This window comes from Tamandua tetradactyla, chromosome 13 (assembly GCF_023851605.1).
Source record: "Tamandua tetradactyla isolate mTamTet1 chromosome 13, mTamTet1.pri, whole genome shotgun sequence".
Taxonomy (NCBI): Eukaryota; Metazoa; Chordata; class Mammalia; order Pilosa; family Myrmecophagidae; genus Tamandua; species Tamandua tetradactyla.
Window position 1 is genome coordinate 87,461,603 of NC_135339.1, and position 6,515 is coordinate 87,468,117.

The following is a 6,515-nucleotide window of genomic DNA, read 5'->3' on the forward strand; positions in this document are numbered from 1 at the left end:
TCTCTTTCCTCTAACGTTTTAATGATTTTCTTTATATAACTGGTTTTCAGTAAGTTAATTATAATGTGTCTGGGTATAGTTTTCTTAGTGTTTAACCTGCTTGGGAGTTGTTGAGATTTCTGGTTTATGGGTTTATAGTTTTTCATGAAATTGAAAAATGTTCATTCATTATTTCTTCTAATAGTTTTTATGACACCCCTTTCCCTTTCTGGGTCTACAATTAAACAAACATTAGAGTACTTGACATTGTCCCACAAGTAACTAAGGTTCAGTTCCTTTGTTTTCCAATCTTTTTTTTTTTCTGAGTGTTTTACTTTAGTTTCTGTTGCTCTGTCTTCAAGTTTACTATCTTTTCTTGTGCAGTGTTTTATTTCCTGTTAATCCCATCCAATGAACATTTTATTTCAGATTGTAGTTTCATCTATAGATATTCCATCTGTTTTTTAAACATATATTCAAATTTTCTCATCAGTTTTCCTTTCCCTTTAAATCCTTGAGCATATAAAGCATATTTATAGTAACTGTTTAAACATCCTAGCCTACTAATTTCATCATCTCTGTCATTTTTGCAGTCTGTTTCTAGTGATTGTTTTTTTCTCTTAGTTGTGGGTCACATATTCCTATTTCTTTGTATATCTAGAAGTGATTTCTTTTTTAGAAGTGATTTTATATTATATAATGCACATTGTGAATTTTCCATTGTTGAGTGCTGATTTTGATGTATTTCTTTAAAGAGTGACGCTTTGTTCTGGTAGGCAATTAAGTTACTTGGATCAATTTTTTTTTAAGTCCTCACAATAGTGATTTTATTAAATTAGTTGTTTTCTAAAACATTGCAGATGTCATAATTGTTAACATAACAATTTACCAAATTGTAGTTAACTGGTGTACTTTGCTGAGCATGTTTTATAAAGGAAAGGATATGCCAAAATCCTCCTAAATTGTCTCACTGTAAGCTAGGAGAACAAAGGGGATTTGCTTCTCAGATACTTAAATCAGGCAATTAAAACAAAAGAGTTTCCCTTCCCCAAGCAAAGCACTCCATCAGTAGAAATATTCTGATAAATATAAGCTAGACAGATTGCGCTCTCAAAAGATTCTAAAAGTTGTAATGCAATAATGGAGAAGCTTACCTTCCTCAGTTTGAAGTTTATTATGTACCCCAGAAAAGCCATGTCCTTTAATCCTCATTCAATATTGCTGGGTGGAATCTTTTTTATTGTTTCCATGGAGATATGACCTACCTATAGTAGGTGGTAACTTTTGATTAGATGGTTTCCGTGGAGATGTGTCTCCATCCAGTCAAGGTGGGGTTGCTTACTGGAACCATTTCAGAGGGAACCATTTTGGAAAATATACAGAATTACAACGCCTCGTTTCAATCTGGGCTCCATGTATTTGGGTTGTTTTAATGAGGTATCCAGACAAGTTGATTTAGAGTGTGTGTTACAGAAAATTTAGGTTCTAGACACAATAAACCTCTCTGCCTTTGGTCTCAAACAGTAAGTGAAGCGCTAGAGTATATACACTACCATCTTTTGCCCTGTATTCTGATTTACCTTGGTCCCAAACAGATTTTTGGCGCTTTTTTTTTTAACTTTTTATTGTATAATATAACATATATACAAAGCAAAGAAAGGAAAAAACAATAGTTTTCAAAGCACTCTTCAACAAGTAGTTACAGGACTGATCCCAGAGTCTGTCATGGGCTACCATACCTTCATCTCAGATTTTTCCTTCTAGATATTCCAGAATATAGGAGGCTAGAAGGAATTTTTTGTTTTCTTTTTTTACCATCACAATTGACTTTTCTTTTTTGTGAAAAATAACATATATACAAAAAAGCAATAAATTTCAAAGCACAGCACAACAATTAGTTGGAGCACAATCACAGTTTGGTATGGGTTACAGTTCCACAATTTTAGGTTTTTTCTTCTAGCTGCTCTAAGATATTGGGGACTAAAATAAATATCAATTTAATGATTCAGCAATTATATTCATTTGTTAAACCTTACCTTCTCTGTATAACTCCACCACCACCTTTGATCTTTCTATGCCACTCTTTAGGGGTATTTGGGTTATGCTCATTCTAACTTTTTCATGTTGGAAGGGGCTGTTAATAATATGGGGTAGGGAGATGGAACTAGCTGATGTTCTGGAGAAGCTGGGCCCACTAGGTTTCAGGACTGATCTGGTCCAGGGACCCATCTGGAGGTTGTAGATTTCTGGAAAGTTACCCTAGTGCATGGAACCTTTGTAGAATCTTATATATTGCCCTAGGTGTTCTTTAGGATTGGCTGGAATGGTTTCAGTCGGGGGTTGGCAAGTTAAGATAGGTACAGATTGGCTTTGTTTCTATCTCTAGTTGAAGCCTGATTTCTTTTCCGGTTACTTTAACTGTTACTGTGTGTAACAATGCTGACGTTCAGAGCTGCAGAACTCCAGCTCTGAATCTTAGGTGTCACAGAGGTACTCAAAATTCCAGGGAAATCCCAGCTTATACACATATAGCTCAGTACTTCAGATTTAGAATTACACCTACAACTTTGGACTAATTATGGCTGCTATAACAGCTTACAATCTAGGCTCCGATTTTTCACAAGTATTTTCTGGAAGAGGTCATAGCACATTTGTTCGTTTCTGACTTATTTTTGTATGACACATTGTCCCCAAGTTTCATTCAGTTCGTTGAGAACCTTATGATGTCATTCCTTTTTTGTAGCAGCACAGTATTCCATTTCATATATATATATATAGACCAGACATATAGACCAAATGTCTGTAGTGTGGTCATTTAATTTTTAAGTATCAAACTAGTAGTGACTTTTCAGTTGCAGTTATCTCCCTCACAAACAAAGCAATTTTTTTATTTATTAAAAAAAATTAACAAACAAAACATTAACATATCATTCCATTCTACATATATAATCAGTAATTCTTAATGTCATCACACAGTTGCATATTCATCATTTCTTAGAACATTTGCATCGATTTAGAAAAAGAAATAAAAAGACAACAGAAAAAGAAATAAAATGATAAGAGAAAAAAAAAGATTATACATACCATACCCCTTACCCCTTGCTTTCATTTATCACTAGCATTTCAAACTAAATTTATTTTAACATTTGTTCCCCCTATTATTTATTTTTATTCCATATGTTCTACTCGTCTGTTGATATGGTAGATAAAAGGAGCAACAGACACAAGGTTTTCACAATCACAGAGTCACATTGTGAAAGCTATATTATTGTTCAATCATCATCAAGAAACATGGCTACTGGAACACAGCTCTACATTTTCAGGCAGTTCCCTCCAGCCTCTCCACTACATCTTGAACAACAAGGTGATATCTACTTATTGCGTAAGAATAACCTCCAGGATAACCTCTTGACTCTGTTTGGAATCTCTCAGCCATTGACACTTAGTCTCATTTCACTCTTTCCCCTTACAAACAAAGAAATTTTAATATAAGATGCATACTCTTGCTGCAATCTGCTTTTCTTGAGATGTTATGAAGCAATACAAGGAGAAATGTTTAAGGCTGTACTACTAAATGCTGCTGGTAAGTACTACATAATTTTTTGTCTTATTACATTCTTTGCTGTAATGAGATCAGATAGCAACAATGAATTAGGATTATTACCTTTTTTTTTTTTTTTTTAACTATGATTGCTAGCAACTGAAGATCCCAATTTTAACTGCTTGGCAGCAAAATCCAAATTCCCTAATTGACACATTAGCATCTGTGGTGGTCTGAAGCTGTATGTACCCCAGAAAGGCATATTCTGAAATTTAATCCATTCCTTTGGGTGTGGATCCATTGTTAAGTAGGACCTTTTGAGGAGGCTACTTCAGTTAAGGTGTGTCCACCTCATTCAGCTGGGTCTTAATCCTCTTACTAGAGTCCTTTATAAATGGAATGAATTCAGAGAGTGAGAGAAAGCCATGGAGCTGAGAGAAAGGAAACCCAGAAGCGAGGAGAGAAACTAACAGACACCACCATGTGCCGCATCTGCAGAGGGGCCCAGGATTGCCTGCAGCCAGACTTTAGGAAGAAAGCATCGCCTTGATGATGGCTTGATTTGGATATTTTCTCAGCCTGAAACTGTAAGCAAATAAATCTTCAATGTTTAAACCAACTTATTTTATGGTATGTGCTTTAAGCAGCCTAGAAAACAAAAACAACACTGAAATGTCAAGGGATTAAATAACCAGCACAAAAGCTACTGCACTTCTGTTGCAGCATTTGGCAGAACTGAAAAAAAACGAAGTTGTGCTACATGTTGAAAGAAGACACCATAAGATAAAATGTCACATGACGTCTTCCTAGTCTTGGACACGTCCTCTATTAAAACCACCAAAGTCTGCCTGATCATCTCTCAAGGTAGCTTTCAACACCCATCCAGGAACCACACCTTTCTTCCCCTTCTGGCTTCACTTTGCTTGCTTCTGTTTTCCACTGCAAAGCACCGCAATGAATTAGTCCTGTGTTTCAAACCATTAATTTCCAATGAAAAACACAATTAAATACAATTGCTAATGAAATGTCCTTCTCCGAACTAAGGCTTCCAAAACACTGGCAAATACAGTCACTTTTCATATTGCATAATTTTAATCTCTTAGCAACTTTCCAAACTCTCTTAAATCACCTCCCAAAGATGGGTTCATGACGTCACCCAAAAAGTGCTATTACTGACACCGGAAGTTTCTTTGGCTAATTCCGGGTCTGACACTTCTTGTAACTTCTTTAGAAGCACTTTATCTGCTAATTGTTCTTCTGGAGTTACCGCTTTAGATTCTCCAAGTTCTTCAAAATTTCTTTTTAACATTTCTTCATGCCTTTTCGTCTGTTGCTGTTCTTTCTCTTGGGTCTCCACTATTTTTTTTTTCTTCTTCTCTGAAATTTTTACTTCTGATTTTATATCTGCTTCCTCCCCCCTCCTCATCATCTTCATGCTTATCCCGTTATCCTTAAGGACTTTGTCCTCGTCCTCGCCTTCCCAGCGGGTCCTCCACAGAAAACCTGTCGGCGGAGGCCCTGAGCGCGCCCAGCCCGGCCGCCTCAGCCAGGCCAGGGCAGCCTAGGCGGGAAGCGCCGGCCTGGGCCCAGCGGCCCGGGCGTCCCTGGATTTGCTCTCTGTGGCCGGCGCGGGGCAGGCTGGGACCGTGGCGGACTGCGCGGCCCGCCGAGGCCACGCCCCCTCCGGTGTGGGCGGGCTGTGGCTCCGGGATCTTTGTTTTCTTTTTAAAGGAGTTGCACGTTGGCAGAAACAGCGTGCAGGAGATCGAGTTCCCGGATACCTGTCCCCATTGTTAGGATTTCTGTTTAGTCTGGTTCTCTTTAGTCTGGTTACCTTTGTGACAACTGATGAGAGACTATTACCATGTGCTGCGAGCTGTAGTTCGTAGGTTACCTTAGAGTTCCCTGTTGGTGGTGGGCAGTACTGTGATTGGGTTGCTTTAAATCTTATTCTAGTATTATGTATATGAGGTTAAAATGGTGAATTTTATGTTACATATATGTTACCATGGAGCAGGGGAAGGGCCATAGGTACTGTGTAAGAACTGGTGAGGTGATTTTTTAAATTTTTATTTTGAAATAATTTCAAAGTTATGAGGCAGTTGCAAATAAAATACAAAACCAATACAGAGAACCCTGGTGTGCTGGTTTGAAAGGAAGTATGCCCCCTAAGAAAAGCCATATTTTAATATAAATCCCATTTCATAAAGGTAGAATAATCTCTATTCAATGCTGTATGTTTGAAACTGTAATGAGATCATCTCCCTGGATGATGTGATTTAGTCAAGAGTGGGTGTTAAACTGGATTAAGGGACGACATGTCTCCACCCATTTGGGTGGGTCTTGATTGGTTTATTGGAGTCCTATAAAAGAGGAAATATTTTGGAGGATGAGAGATTCAGAGAGAGCGACACTACGAAGTAGAGAGTCCTACCAGCCAGCGACCTTTGGGGATGAAGAAGGAAAACGCCTCCCGGGGAGCTTCATGAAACCGGAAGCCAGGAGAGAAAGCCAGCAGATGACCCCGTACTCGCCATGTGCCCTTCCAGCCAAGAGAGAAGCCCTGACTGTGTTCGCCATGTGCCTTCTCACTTGAGAGAGAAACCCTGAACTTCATCGGCCTTCAGAATAACAGACTGATCTTTATCCTCCTCCTAAAAACAATGAATTCCAGAATGGGACACCTGAACACACATCTTCCTAGTTTGTGTGGAAACAGTCCTCTAAACTAAAAACGTCCTGACCCAACCTGTCAACCAGTGGGGTTTCTATCCACTCCGACTCAGCTAACATTGAACATCATGAAATTTGCTTTCTTATCATGGAGTGATGTCAGCACAAATGCACCCTTATAACTTTTGAATTAAAAAACAAAAATAGCTTCACAGGAAAGGAGAACTCCTGGTCAGTCTTCCCATAGGACTCTAGGTAGCCGTTGGGTGAAAGGAAAGACCGTGGGGTAGTTGGGACCAGGTCACAGAGCTACACCCCTGCC

General features: G+C 38.5%; 1 pseudogene; it reads right to left on the bottom strand.

The window, feature by feature from the left end:
• Positions 1 to 4,311: 4,311 nt before the first annotated feature.
• LOC143653291 (eukaryotic translation initiation factor 3 subunit J-like) lies at positions 4,312 to 5,124 on the bottom strand (annotated as a pseudogene).
• Between the last annotated feature and the right edge of the window lie 1,391 nt (positions 5,125 to 6,515).